Source organism: Lycorma delicatula, chromosome 5, assembly GCF_047948215.1.
Source record: "Lycorma delicatula isolate Av1 chromosome 5, ASM4794821v1, whole genome shotgun sequence".
NCBI lineage: Eukaryota > Metazoa > Arthropoda > Insecta > Hemiptera > Fulgoridae > Lycorma > Lycorma delicatula.
Window position 1 is genome coordinate 2,666,168 of NC_134459.1, and position 16,634 is coordinate 2,682,801.

Consider the following 16,634-nt stretch of genomic DNA (forward strand, 5'->3'; position numbering starts at 1 on the left):
TTTCCTCGATGCACTTCTTACAATGCGGTAAATTGTCTAAGTTAACCGGTTCGTTGCACCAACATTTACGCACAACCGGTTAAAAGAATAGTAAAAACCGTTTGTGTGTTCAAACGATTGTAAATGATCCGCTTCTCTGACTAGATCCAACGGTTTTCTACGTAACCTTAACCACTGTTATGTAGAAACAACAGGTTTTCCGTTCGCATGTAGGTTATGATATGAACAATTTACGATGTAATTCGAACTCGGTTTCGGTATCGTCCGAACATCATCGTGAAATCGACGGAGGAATTCGGTTTTCTCTAGTCTCTTAGTGTATATTGCATCGAATTGTGAACACAACACTTTCATAACATCATCACTGAATACAGCGTCACCGTAATCCCAATCTAATTTGTGAAAGTTTCTTTCTAATCAAGCAGCCGTCCGCCTATATTTTGATTTCAACTCGGTCCTCGGTTACGGCGAACGAAAATGAAGAATCATATAGCATCCTTCACTGACGAAAGAAGTTCTTTAACTATAACTACCGCAGTTGCCGAGGAAGCCGTGATTCTCTATAACTCCTTCCATCACCGCTGCTCAACCGTGAATGAGGTCTAATGCAATTTTTTTATACGACTGTAGACGCAGTGGTATTGTGAATATTATCCCCCACCACTTATCAGATTTACCGTGTACGGGCGTATAAAACTTTGTGTACATGGTCGAATGAACGGTAGTTTACGCGATTTTTTTCCTTCTTTGGTATTCAGCTTATTTTTAATATTCTTATTCTCTATACGTAATTTTTTTGTTCAATTTCTATAAGTTTTCTGTAATTTTTGTTGCGTTCAATTTCCTTTTATTATTATTATTTTCTTTCTCTACTAAAGCGTAGTCGTCATCGTTGTTACATAAAGTTTCTTTCGCGATCAGCAATGACTGGTCGGTGTTGTCTTTCTGTAAATTTCCTTCCATGGCAGCCGCTCACCTGTGAATGAGGAGGTCTGACAATTTTCTTATTGCTTTACGTTATAACTGTAGATTTGTTTAGGGTTACTCCCCACCACTTTTGATGAACTTTCTTCTTCTTCTTCTTCTGTATCTTCAAAGTCAACATAATCATTTACACAGTTTCTTTTGGTAAAGAAACATTTGTAATCGTATATGGTGTACTTCTTACGGAAGATTCTTCAAGGTCGTAGCTGTTCTTGAAGGTAATGATGACAAAGTGTTAATTACAACGGATTTTGTATTGTTACTCATTGGAAACAGCAATGTTCTTTATTACGACGGTAATGATGTGCTCCTTGACTACGCAATTGTTTAAAGTAGACCACCTCCCTGGTAACAGTGGTTGTTGAAGATGGGTTTAATAACGACCAGTTTTTTCACCATGGGCTCTATATTAGCGGTGGTGTCTGATGAAGTGTAAAGCATTGCTTCAACCGCCGACGAATTGCACCGTATCAATGGAACGTTACCTGGTTGTGAAAAAAAACAACTTTACACCTTATCGCTTTCACCGACGGACATTGTAGTGATGGTGGTTCTGAATAGATGCCGAATAAAACAGATACAAGTAATCCGATCAAAAAGCCTATTTTAAACAACTTCAATGATACCAACCACCACTTACACGACCACCATGGTCGTGTACGTATACTTTAAATAAATTTTTCTTCTTCTTCTTCTACTCCTTTCTCATATTTCCTTCGCGATTCAAGAAGATTCCTATTTGTAAGGTGGGAATATCACCTTGTGAAGGATCATAATTGTAAGTGTATCAATCCTAGTTATAGCGGCCTTTATTAACCCTCTTTTTCTAATTAATTGTTCCCTACCCGTAATAATAGTAATAACTTACATTAACGATGTGAAATATTAACAAAGTAAATTAAATATGAAATGAATCAAATGTTATTACATAAATGATGAGACGATATAAATTAAGAAAGATATTACGTAAATGATATACATCAAATTGCTGCGAGCCCTATTAATATAGTAATTTGTTGAATATTAAGATTCTTGAAAATTTTTGATTATACCCGCAATTCTGGAAGATCAAGTTGACTGTTCTTCAAAAGTTCAGATTTGATCCGCGGCCGGAGGACCAAAATTCTCGAGTAATATGCCGCCTTTGTTCAATACCTCGATTAGGTTTAATTATTCTAAATATTTTATTATTCGCTGGTTCAATCAAATAAATAAAAGTCTTTATTTCATTTATAATATTAATTATCTTTATTATAATTTTTGAACTTGTACTTCATACATATATATAACATTATTGCTTTAATTAATTGTACATTCGTAATAAGCACACGTTGAGTCTTTGAAGGATAGAACAAGGCTAACAAGAGAGCATTAGACAAATTCATCTAATAACAGTAAGAAAAAAAGTGAAAATTTATAAAGAGTAAGAAAAAAGTGAAAATCTCTATTTTTACAATTAAAAAAGTAGGAAATGAAACCCGAGTCTTAACACCCACCAAAGTAATAAATAGGCCATTGAATAATGGCCTATATATATAAATGAATGTTTGTCCCGTATGCGTTCCTATACCATTCATCCGATTGCGATGAACTTTCGTGAGTTATGCGCACGCCCGCGAAGGTTTCTGTATCGGTTTAGACCCGCTAGATGGCGCTGCGATCGAGATATTTCGAAAAAATTATACTTATGGTCCGATTTGGCTCATACTCAGAATACGTATTAGTTACGTGAAAAGAAATATTTTTGCGAAAAGGGAAGAAGGAAAAAAGGAAAAAAAAATAGGAAGTGGTGAAGTGGGAAAAAGGGAAAGGTTAAATTTTGTGATGTTCTGTAATTTTACCTTTTTTTTAAAGTTTCAGAGCATTGCCAGGTCAGCTAGTTAGTGTATAAACAACAAATTATAAAGATTTATAGAGATGTCATTTCACATCAATTCTCTCATCACCGACTACTACTCAACTGCAGTTATTTAAAAATAAAATGTGTAATAATAAATAAAAATTAGAATACTGATAATTTTCTTCTTTGTACTGCTTTTTAATATAATTTTGTTATATTTTACATAGAAAAAATTTTTATAGTAAAATTTAAAACTACTTGAGATCTTTAGTTAAAATAATTGCTCGATTAACTATTTCAGTACAAGTATTCAAAAAATATTCAAAGTAGACCATTCTAATATATTGGGATCACAACCCAGCAGCAGCATCATAGAATAAATAATTGGCAGTTATGTTAATATTATAATTCACCTTCCGATCAATAGCTTCGGTAATGGGTTTGGATTGTGCAATATTAATATACAGAATGATCCAGGAATAAAGGAAAATAATTTTGGAACTAATTCTAGAGCTTGAAATAAAGAAAAATGTTCATACAAACATATGTACAAACACTCTGTTATAGAGTTAATGGCTAGCAAAAAATTTCCCATGGATTTCAGTTGCCCTGGTGAAATGAGGTAATGCTGAAATTTTGAAGGTGTTTTATAAGGGGTAAACTTATAAGTTTATGTGTTTTGATCAGAAAAATCAAAACAGGTTCCAGAACTATATCTCCAGTAGTTTTCATAACCGATGTAAAAAGTTTGATGAAAAAAACATGTTCTTTTAGGTCTGAAGTGTAATAACTTTGTTAAATGACTAATAAATGCGTACATTCTATTATCATAACTAGCAGAGAATATAATTCTGAGAAAGTTGATGTTATATTTTAATTCTTTCTAAGTATAAGAAAGCAGTGAGGTAAGCACACATATTTTGCTGATTTTTTTATACCATCAGATGGTAAAGGTTCATGTCTGCAGAAAACTCGAGCATACTACAGAATATTATTTTTAGAATCCCACAACGGAGAGAAATTTGTGTTAACAATGAATTCAATAAGTTTAAAAACCCTGCATCCCACTTGTGTGGTTACTGTTGCTTCTGAAACACAAAGCTAAACACAAAAAACAATGGAAAAGGAAAACAAATTATATGACTGAAAAAAAGTCCAGAAACAAAAGCTTATTACTTTCTATGAATGAGACTCATTAACAAAGGTTAATTTCTATGACTCGATTCCATGTACTTCAAAAAACTCCAATAGAGGAAGAATATCATATGAGACAGATCAATTTCTATTACTTTTGGGCAACTGATTTAGAAACTAAAATACTTTACATTTACACTTCGTTGGATGATCAAACTTTAAAAAGAAGCGATGAAATATCTGTTAGCTGCTTTATTATCTCACTTTATCAATTGGGGACTGTGGAAAAAAGATGTTTTGTTACTTTTTTCTGAAGGGTGCATTTCACAAATTAAAAGTAATATAATATTCATAAAATTTGTGGATGAGTACTTACAACTGCCGCTCATTGAGCAATGAAGTGCGACTAAAGGAACTAGAGGAGGAGTTGAGAAATGTTAAATGAGACATAGTTGGATTGAATGAAGTTCGATGGCAAGAAAAGTTACCTACACTACAGCCTGGTAATGTGTAAAGCACATAGGTAAGTCTAATGTGAACACAAATGGTGTAGGATTTCTGATTAATAAGAATATTAAAGATAGATTCATTTAAATGGAGGGTATATTGGATTGTGTGGCTAGGCTTGAGCTCCAATTAACTGAATGTTACAAATTGCTGATAATACAAGCATATCTACCAGCACTGAGTCTTGAATATGAAGAAGTTGAGGCAGTATATATGAACAGATTGCTAGGCTTCTGGGGAGCCTAGCAATCACTTTGAAATGGTTACAGGGGATTTTAATGCAAAAGCGGGCGCAAGCAGCATGGTAATAAAGTAATGGGCAAATTTGGCTTAGAATTAAAAAATGAAAGAGACGATAGACTTGTTTAATCTACTGAATCCTCTAATATGTACATCATGAACTTTCTTTAAAAAACATCACAATAGATGATGAATATAGAGAAGTCCTGATTATGTGACAAAAAGCGAGGTAGACTTTATACTGTGTAACCTACAGCATATTGTCCAGGATATGCTTGTTTTAAATAGATTTGAACCAAGATTTGTAGCAAGATTTAAACTACACAAGATTTATAGCAACCACAAACTAATTAGAACGAGAATTTTTCCAAACGTTCAACTTAAGGCAATAAAAGATTAATTTCTAATGATAATTTGCATTTAGCCATGTTATTAATGGTAACACCAAAAAGATATTGCTGGGATCATCAAACTGAGCAAGAAAGGAAATTTTCTGAAGATTTTAAAGAAAAGAACAGAAATACAGAGACTGAATGAAATATACTGAAAGTTTTCAGTATATTTGACAAAAAAAGAAAATTAGAGGATTTTGTAATCGAAGACTTGTAATGGTGGCTTTTGAGAATAAGGGCGCTATAGATAGGTTAAACAGAAAATTTTTTTGGAGAGAATGCATCTGTTGCTTTAACTGAGAATGGCAAGAGGCTAAAACCAAAAAGGCGTTCTACATCACATGGGAAACATAAAAATTTGAAAATACCAAAAGGTGGTAACATGTACCAGAAATCCTTCCCAGTGAAATTAGAATGGCAGTAGGAGATGTGAAAAGGGGTGAGGCAGCTGGGGATGATGGACTGACTGTGGATGTATTAAAATTAATAAGGAATGAGACAGACATCTATCTGACCAAAATTTTTACCCAGTGGCTTAAAGATGGATTTGTTTCAAGTCGATGGAATAAATCATTAATAATCCTCCTACATAATATAAAAAATCCAAAAATATAAAAAATCATCACCCAATATGTCTTCTTCCAGTTGTGTGCAAGTCTTCATGAAAGTCATTAAAAACTGAATAAGCAGATTACTGGATAAAGCCCAACCGAAAGAGAACTATCTTTTGTAATGGATACGGTACCACAGATCTCATCCAAGTACTACGTGAAGTGATAAGTAGAACGAAAGAGTATTGTGTTCCTCTCTGCCTAGCATTCATCGATTTTATACAGACATAGACTCTGTCAACTATTCAGCTAATAGTTCAGTTATGACAGTCCTGCCGACCTTGGGAGTAGACAGGCTACATTAAAATACAGAATAGTATTTATAAAGAGTCGTCAGCATTCATTAGTGTTGGAGAAAATCAGTATAAAATCACTAACGAACATAAGGAGTAAAACCCAAAGATATTTACAGTGTCCTATAAGATGGCATTTGAAAGACTCAGCTTAGATTTGAAGTGAGAAGTGTGAAAGGATCAAAATTAATGGAAAACAACTGAAACACCTAAGATTTGCCGATGACATTATACTGTTTGCTGAAGAGTTACAAATGCTCATGAATGATCTTGTTGTAGTCTGAAAAAAATTGGCCTACAGATTAACTCTTGAATTGATCTAGCCTTCAGATCCCATGGAAAAATTACAGTGGAGGAAACGAATTGGAAAGTGTTGAAGAAGATACCTACCTACTTGGGACAACTCAACAATATGAATAACTCACTATTTCCAGTAGTCTTATGACATACAAAGCTGGGATGGAAAGTATTTGGATGTAACGCAACCATGTTCAAATTTAGAATGCCTGTGACTGTAAAGAAACAAGTATTTGATCAGTTTCCTGACAGTACTTAGTTAACAGCCGTAAGGTTGCCAAACATGCACATTAAGCAATGTAATAAAGAGAAAGTGAAGATCAGTACCAGCACAGCAAGAAACAGCAAGAAGTATGCTGGGACTGACTAGATTAGACAAAAAGACATGTGCTGGAGTATATAAAACATCTAAAGTGGCAGTGGACAGGTCACTTTGCAAGTAGATAAGGATGGCCTCTGGACAGCTTTGGTGCTAGAATGGTCTCCAAGATAGTTTTACTCGGGCAAGAGAATGACCCACAGATTGATGGGATAAGGATATCAAGCAAACTGTTGGAGTCAGCTGGAAGTGGAGGGCTTGAGACCAAGTGCCATGAAGGAGATTGGAGGCAGAGTTTGTCAGGGAGAATGTTTAACAGGAATGTTCAAAAGAGGCTGCATCCACAATGAGTTGGTACAACTGCAAATAATAATAATAATAAAATAATTAATAGAATACAAATTTTTTTTACACACAACAAAAAAAAATGAATTAAAGAAGTAAAATTTTATTTCCCTTAACAAGAAATAGTTTTTTTACCAGATGAATGCTATTTTGGTAGAGTTAAAAGTTTATCAAGAAAGCATGTTACAACTGTACAAATAAATTAATCCAACAATTTATTCAATGAACTTTATGTCATGAAGGAATTTGGTAAAAACTGGATGCTTAATGGTATCAAAGTACTGAGTAAATAGTTTAATAGTGTTAATAACACAACCGATATGAAACATATTTTTACCTCCAAAATTAGCCTTTTAAAATATAATGTAAAGTAAGATATGAAAATTACAAGTTTTAAGATTATTAACTTGAAAGAGAGGTTTTCAAATCAACTCGATTAACACCAGTCAATCTGATATCAGTGCCTCCAATTCAAGCGTTATCTGATAAGAAAAAGGTTCTGGCAAAACTATTATTATTATTTGGCGACCAAAAAGGTTGTAATATGGGGCTTGGTATAAAAAAAACTCTAATAAACCAGAAGACAGATGACTTGGTTAGACATCCACAGTTGTGAAACATTATTCCAAAATATTTTTTTTTTAATTTAAAAATTAAGACAATAAATATTAAAAAAAAAAAAACTTTTTAGATGACTTTTACAATTTTTCAAAATAAAATATACATTTTGTTCAAAATAAAAAGGTTAATTAAATAATGTTGATCAATATAAACACAATTTTTCCAATTTCTAAGTTCACAATCTGAAGTACACTGAAAAGTTACAATATTATAGGTCCCGGTGTATGTATCTTATATTATATATCTTGTATTGTATTGTATGTCTGTATCTTATATCTTTAGTCACTGAAATAAAAGAAATACATTTTTTACTTTTATAAAGAATTTGATCTACTGAAGAAAGCACTTTCCGAGTATCAGCTTCAAAAACGTTTCTTAATTCCAAATTTTGATTGGCTAGTTAGCATATAAACTATAACACATTTATGAATAACTGTTTTTAAAATTCCACTATTTTAATAGACCCTATCTTTTTCTGTAATCTTTTTAATTTATACTAATAGGTTTAGAATATAATGGGATCCATAGTCAATCACGAAATCAAAGTTTTGAAAATTGTGGCTCATATTTTGCATTTATTACTAAAAAATTCAAAACATTCTCTAATCATTTAAAAAACTATATGACCTTCCATACCAAGTAATATTTGCATGCAGATCTGAACTTGAAATAAAAAAATTATGAAAAAAAATTGAAATCAAGCTATCTATTCATTCTCACAATTATAAATACTGATCGGTTGGTTAATATCATACTTAATTTAAATTTCTTTTTATTCCTTAAAACTCTTTTTTAGTTTTCTAACTTTTCATTCAAGCTAATGAGATAACACATAACAATCTGCACAAATTGGATGAATTTTAATTCTCATATAATGGAATTATTATTATTTTTATAATTTTCTCTTGTAACTTAATAACTTTATGTTTAAAATATTTTACTTTATATATTTATTATTTAAATTAACTTTCTTTTTTAAATAGTTTTCTGCAAAACTATGTTTCACAATTTTTCCACCTATGTATTTTTGACTTTCTAGAGTTGCTGATGTTACTCTAATTTAAAACCTGACTCGGTAATCTAAAACCTTTTACTAATTGTACAATTAGTAAAAGTTTCATTAAATTTTCTAAAAGATAATTTCTTAACACTTTTACAAATTAGTAAGATTAAAAAATAATTCTACATATTCTTACCATGCATGCTTTGTAATTTTAACCAAATGGCTGAATACAGATGTAAATTTTTTTGTAATAAGTGTATAAAGGCAAGATAACCTTTTTTTTATTGCTTTTTACAGTTTACTCTCTAAGCCCCCTCGTCAATTCATTTAATTTTATTTTTGTCTCTCAAAAACATCACTTTTTCTCAAACAATGAACTGTGACCTTTCCTCGCTATATATATTCAACAGTGGAATATTATATATGTTCCCACAGAAATGTTTTTTTAGGAAGCTACATGTATTCCAACATCCAAAATCTATAAGATTTTTACATTTCATTCATTAGTTAATTGAGATTCCGAATGGAAACCCCTTTCCTCCTGATACACAGTAGAAGCCTATGTATTATCATGAATTGTCCAGAAGAAGAAATAACCAGAAAGTTGATTAACTACACCTATCTTTTTATCTCTGGATTGGAAGGGGAAGTTGGTTTGCCCATTTATATGATATCACCAACACCCTAATACATGAATAACCAAGAGACTTAACCTAAAGACACTGCCTAGTGCTACTGTTATGTGACTGACCTCTTCATAATACCGCAGGATCTATAGTTATATTATGAACTGCCTTATGATAAGTGGAAGCTCTTCATCTTCCACATTTCTTTTCTAAGTTTTTTTGAAGATATTACTTAGGTAATCTTTCCACCACTCCTTCTTTTTATCAGTATATCTTCTGTTTCCAACATCATCATGAGCAGTCTGAATATATCCCCAAATTTTTGAACAAGAATGCAAATTACTTCAGACATTCAAAGATTTAACATTAGATCCTTTTTTAACTGCAGGGAAAAATAGTAATCTTAACAATGTTACAAAAATTTCTAGTTATAATACTGATTATTTTCTACTCATTTATGAATTGTACATGAATTGTATAAATTAACTTAAACAGCAAATCTCATTGTAAAATCTAACTTTACATGATTTATTTCCATTTAATAAAAAAAACTAATAACTAGAGAGTATATGGACTGATATTCACTTTATTAACACTTACAGCATGGCATGGTAAATATGTGCATTTACTAAATTAAATAAAAAAGTTGATATAAATTAAACAAAAAATAAAACATAAAAAAATAATATACCTTAATAAATAAATAATAACAACAGCAATAAGATTCAACATTTAAAATTTATAAAAAATACCAAAGGAAAACACTAATGCCTAATGAGTCCAAAATTCTAATTTTCGGGCGGAGTTTACTGCATATTCAGCAAAGCAGTGGGTACTCTGGACACACTACACGATTATTAGTGTCTTTTCTTACTTTTTGTCATATCAAACTCACAAGCATTTTCTAATTCTGTTTTTTTTTCTGGATGTTGTGTCATGAAATGACATCATGCACAGGTGCGTGATGTGGAGTAGATGCGTTTAGAGGCATGGGGATGTCTAGTAATTGAGGGTCAATAGGATGAAAGAACCAGTGCTATTACAGGTTTACAATATTCATGTAAAGACTTGGAAAGAGGAAATTTTTTGTATAGGAAGATACAAAAAAATCTATTGATGAAAAGTCATTGATGAGTGTTAAGTGAAAAACGTGGATCTCCAGCTTCTTATACCACTTCTTCACGTCTCTTTTTCGATCAGATAATAACCCGTCATCTAATCAGCAAGTCAAAATAATATATTAATATTATATAATTTTAATATTTTTCAATGTAAAAAATAAAGACAAACTTAAAATAATCACAAGAAACTGCGAGGATAAAATGAGCATTTTGAGAAAAGTTAAAAATTGTCAGGTGAGATAACCATGGCCTACTTTATTAACAAAACCTTTCCATGAGATGACACAACATAAACTAACCGAAGCAAATTGGAATTACAGTATCTTGCAAAATCAACAACAATAAATAAAAATTTCACAGATTTTGAAAAAATATTTCATTTCATTTTAAAATTATTGTTCAATAGAAACTACGCTATTTTAATAAATTAATTAAAGCATATGACATATTGTACGAATGGTGCATAAAAAACAAAAATATAACCTCATTTTGAAGTGAATATTTATAAATTACATTACTGCAGAAAAGGTAACTGAAAGAAAATGAAGAAGAATCATATGATTTCAGATAAACAAAACAGGATTCTCTCTACACAAAATAGCTTTATGGGTTACAGAGAGTAAATATTATTTTTAAAGTTTCTATATTACTTGTACTTTTTACAATGCAGCAAGTAGCAAACTGAAATAAGTAGGACTAAAAAAAGAATAATATGTTATTCATGAAAATCAATGTAGCTTTTTTAGTTAATAGTGCTATAAACATTAATCGCACACAAGATTGTCAAACTATCCCTTTACAGATGAGCAAAAATTATTTCTTTAAAACTACAAATATATTTTTTTAAAAAGACAAACCATAATAGATCTAGTAAATACAATATTTCAAAACTTAAATCATAATATCCTCTGGTCATTCACACTAGTGCCACTCTTCATGAATGAAGATGGCTCATGAAGATCAGTCAAAAGAATAAATTAAAATTAAAGTTTTAAAAACATAGTTTTAAATAGTTTTGTAAAACTAATCACTGACTGTCTTTAACAAAAACTTAGCAAGAACAAAATTTTTCTTTTGATTTTAGCAATTAAAAAAAATGTATATTAATGACAGTAATTTTTTTTAATTTTATTAAAAATATAATACAAGTTTTTAAGATATATAATTATTATAGAAAAAATATAGATAAACTAACCTTCTAATAAAGTAGAGACTAATGAATCAAAAGATATCTTTCTGTTGTTGACCATCTTCAGTTTTCATTTTTAATAAACTATTTTAATTAAAAAATCCATAATAGTATTTAATTTTTAATTATTATGACTTATTAATGCAGAAGTAATAATACTATTTAATATTAAAAAAAAAAAAAAAAAATAGGCTAAATAGAAATAGTAATTACACATTTTGGCAGTGGATATATGATGATGTATGCTTTAATTATTTTTACATTAAATAAGACAGATGCTTCAAGATATTGATGCAAATAAGTCAAACCAGCAAGACATCTCAAGACATATTTCCAAGGGACAACGGTACAATGAAACTAAATCCTATACTAAACATTTTAATATAAATGCTAACATAGTATAAGGCAAATAATTTTAACTGTTATTCTAATTATTTAAATTGTAAGAAATTTTTAGTGTTTCTGTTGAATGGAAGGAATTTTTGGATCATAATTGTTTCAGTTGTTTGGTTAGTCATTCAGTTGGCAAGTTATTTTAAATGTGTTTGAGGATTTGATCTCAAAAACATAATTCTTATTCATATAAATATTAATTCTAAATTAAAATATAACTATTACCACGTACAATAATGCAATGGTAATACTCAAGTTTTACATGGTAATGTCAAGTTTTACTAGGCTCTGGCAGTCAAGTGATTTTTTTACTAATAAATTTGCACAAAGATTAGAACAAAGATTTATGAAATGATATTCCTATCTTAGGAATAAATACACTTTCTCATTCTGAATATAGTGTTGGACACTGCATTCTTTATATATGAAATTTTCATTCCAATTGAAATGTGCTAACTTTAATGACAGATCTGCTTCATCTGTTTTTGCAGATCCTGAATTTAATATAACAATTAAAGCTGATATCCTTATTGGAACACAATTTTACTTGAATTTTATTTTACCTAAACAATTTTTCTCTACGAAACCAAATCGAGATATATTCAGTGGTTGTTTTCTTATTAACTTAAGAGCAACAATACCATTACATCTTTTATTTCTCGAAAAGATTTTTTATTTCTCGAAAAAGAAGTACTTGAGAACTTCTGAAAAATTGAGGAAATTAATACTGATATTCCATTTAATGAAACAATTTTTGTCATTGGAAAGAAGGCTAAACAATGATACCAATCTTAAATGTTACTATTCCATTTTCATACAAGAATATTTGCGACTTGAGTCACATGTCTTAAATCACTGAAGTTAAGTAATGACATGTGATCCAAGTCACAAATATTCTAACTCAAATGTATGTTATTACCCTATCATTCGGTATTTAAATCTAGTTTTAACTACTAAACTTTGAGAGGTCTTTGACGATTCATTTAAAACCACTAACGGTTTCTCTCACTCTTCTAGTTTGACCTGTTATCCAACAAGATTTATTTTCTATATTGTTGATTCTGAATTCATAATTGTCATTACCTCAGACATAAAAATGTATTGACAGGTACTAGTTAAATCCAGTAATTCTGATTTACAATGGATTCGCTGGTGTAATTCTCCAAAACAGAAAACATTAAGCACTACAAACTGTAACTTATGGAACCTCTTGTGCACCATATTTAGTCACAAGATATCTCATTGCCTTTATATATACACTTTATACTCAACCCATGTAATTACATCCAATCTACTATGCTCTAAATCAAAATTACTCTTAAAACAAATCACATTACCCAAACTTTAACTCTGTGATTGTTTACTACTTTCATATTTATTCATGAAGGTATCAACTGCATTAAATATACCCTTAGACCAGATACTTATACTACTTTCATGTTTATTCATGAAGGTATCTACTGCATTAAATATACACTTAGATGAGAAAGTTGTACACGGATTTCACCATAGCTCTTTGCTGGATTCATGGACATTCTTAGAGTTGGAAAGTATTTATAGGTAATAGTTTCTGAAATTCAACAAAAAACTTCAATTACGATTCAAATCGTTTGATAGTCCAGCAGACGTATTGTTTAGAGGTTGCTCACCAAGCAAGTTACTTGATATTTCACTGTGGTGGCATGGTCCTCCTCGTCTACAATCTTCTTCCCATTGGCCAACTGATTGTATTACATTCAATAATAATTTAAATCTTGAATGTTTATTAGAAAGACGTAAAACTATGTTAACTTCATGTATATCTAATGTTGTATGTGATTACACACACAAGCTTTTCATCTTTACATGCTGTATTATGAGCATTTAGTTGGTTTCAGATTCATTCACAACATTAAATCAAAAAAGTCAGTACATAACTTTAGTACTCTAACCACTAAGGAATTAGTTCATACTCTTTACCTGGATTGTGAAATCACAATCCATGTATTTCAATAATGAGATAAAGAATCTTAAACAATCAAGTGCTGCAGCTTGGTCAATTACTGCCTGTTAGTGATTCCCTCCCAAACATTCTCTTGTGTAATAGTGGCGGGCAGAGATCCAAAACATTAAGGCTTATGTTTAGCCACTAAAGGTATTCATTTAGTTAGTTTCTGATTTGACTTCACAATCATTTATTTCTGCCTTCAAAAGATTAATTTCATGTAGAGGTATACCTACTAAAATATTTTTTGATGATGCTAACTTTCATTCTGCTAAAAGTATTTTTTATAGTCAGACAAATTTAAATCAGATATTTATACATTTTCAACATCACAAGGCATTTAGCGGTTGATGGGAAAGTGCAATCAAAGATGTCAAATATCATAATTTGTGTAATAGGAAAGACAATTCTCAAATTTGAGCAATTTTATACAGAGTTAACACATGAGGCTTGACAGATCTCTCCCTATTTTTGCAATTTCCACAGACCATAGATGTCCTCACATCTTTACCTTAACCTAACTATCTAAGGGTTGAAATTATGCGATTAGATTGTTGACAACTGTTCCAAAAATTTATATAATCCATTTGGAACTGTGGTCAAATGACTGTCTGCATTAACTGTGCAACAAATGGAGTTTTCCCACCTGTAACCTTTCAGTTGATCTACTTCTGATCAACAAAAATACTTTACCCGTGCATTGGAAGCATGGAGTTGTTAACTCAGGTTTATCTGAGTCCTGACAATTTTAGTCAGTTGTAGACTTACAACAGCTAATGGGTCACTAGAGACCTATACATAAATTTTTTTACCAACTTTTACAGATTAAAATAAATTTTATTTAAATTGCTTACCATATTCTTGTATGTCATACAAACGATTTACAGACCGGGCTATTAACTACATGCATATACATACATACAAAATATGCAAATACATATACCGCATTCACTGTGTACATTAGGCAGATATAGATACACTATCCCAGTGTTCACTGGAGTAAATTAAGTAATCATAGATACACTAGCTTGGTGTACATTAAGCAGGTATACATTCAGTTAACCCGATTTACTAGAACAATGATTACTACAATATTTATGCACTTAACACAAAGAAAAATCGAGCTCTATTATTATTCATTACTATCAGTTGTGTTATTCCAAATTGGTGTGAACATAATTTGAAACTATCGGTTCAGTAATTTAACTGTAAATGTGTAATTAATATTTTCGCTGATATCGTATTGTATAATTTAATTTATAATCATTATTTCATATAACTTTTATCCGATAACTTTTATTCAATTTTCATATTACACATCTTAAATTTTACTTTGTATAATACAATATTTATAATTATATTGTTAAACTTGTCGATTACAAATACTTTTTCATTTACATATTATAAAGGAAAAATCCTCAGGATTTTTGATAGGCAGTTATGTTGTCTCATGTCCTCCTTATTTACGATAAATTGTGTAACTCTTTTCTTCTTACTTTTGTAAGCTATACAAATATGTTAATTTAAGTTGAGTTCAACAGCTAATATATTATAATCAGTAATTATACGTTAATCGGTTCTTAAAAAGATGTAAACGTTTAAAGTGATTTAAATTCTGTTATAAAAACTTAAAATTGTGAATCTAAATATAACAATATGTACATAATAAAAATAATTAACCTAAACAATATGGAAAAGTTACTAATGAAAATATTATTGAATCGGTGGCATATGCTTCGGATACTGGAAAGTGCAAAAAGGCATATATTCGAACAGCAGTCACCTAACAGAATACCTGGAGAAAATACATCTACTTTATTCCTTAGCAAGAACAGGACAGTTATTATATGAAGGAATTATTGCGATCATGAAAAATCAACAGAAATATCCATTTGACCATCCTGAATCCACTACGTACAAATCTGTGTCTCGCATAACTCAAACGATTACCTGTAGGATGTTAACAATATATCATATTTTTTGTACTATGCATATTTTAAACGAAAATAAAACATCAACTTGAGTTTCAGGAACAGAAGATAGTGTGCTGGAGAGAGTCCAAGATGGTGATTTGATTTTTGGTGTACCATGTTAAAACTGATAATATAATGGTGTAATGTAAGGATCCAACCGCCTGGATCCCAGTACTTGGGCCAGCTTCAGCGAATGCAATGCATCAGGAGTTTCATTACTTCCAAATAGAATTTAGAATTCACGGTTTGACCGATTAATCAAATTTTATTGCGCTTCTCACATCACTCATGTATCACATGAACACAGTGTATTTGGCCGAGTATAACTAGAGACTGTAGTGATGAAATTTTGTACACTCATCAGATATTGTACTACATAGTTCCTTGGTTGTCCTGAGATGGCGCTACTTTTATCAACTACAGAAATTTAGTTCGGAAACTTTTCAGACCTACTATATATAAAGAAAAAATTAATAAAATATATATATTTTTTTTACTTCAGGTCTACATCAATAGTTACAAGTGACTAGCAATACCAGCCGGGTTCACCCACCTACTAAAGGCAGTTACTTTTATATTTGAATACTAGATTGCGGATACCAGTGTTCTTTCGTGGTAGGGTTTCAATTAACCATACATCTCAGAAATGATGATCAACCTGAGACTGTACAAGATGACAGTTCATTTATACTCGTATTGATACTGAAGTAATCTTGACTGCGGTTCTGGTTGCTGAACAGGAAAGAAAAAGAAAAGGCAATA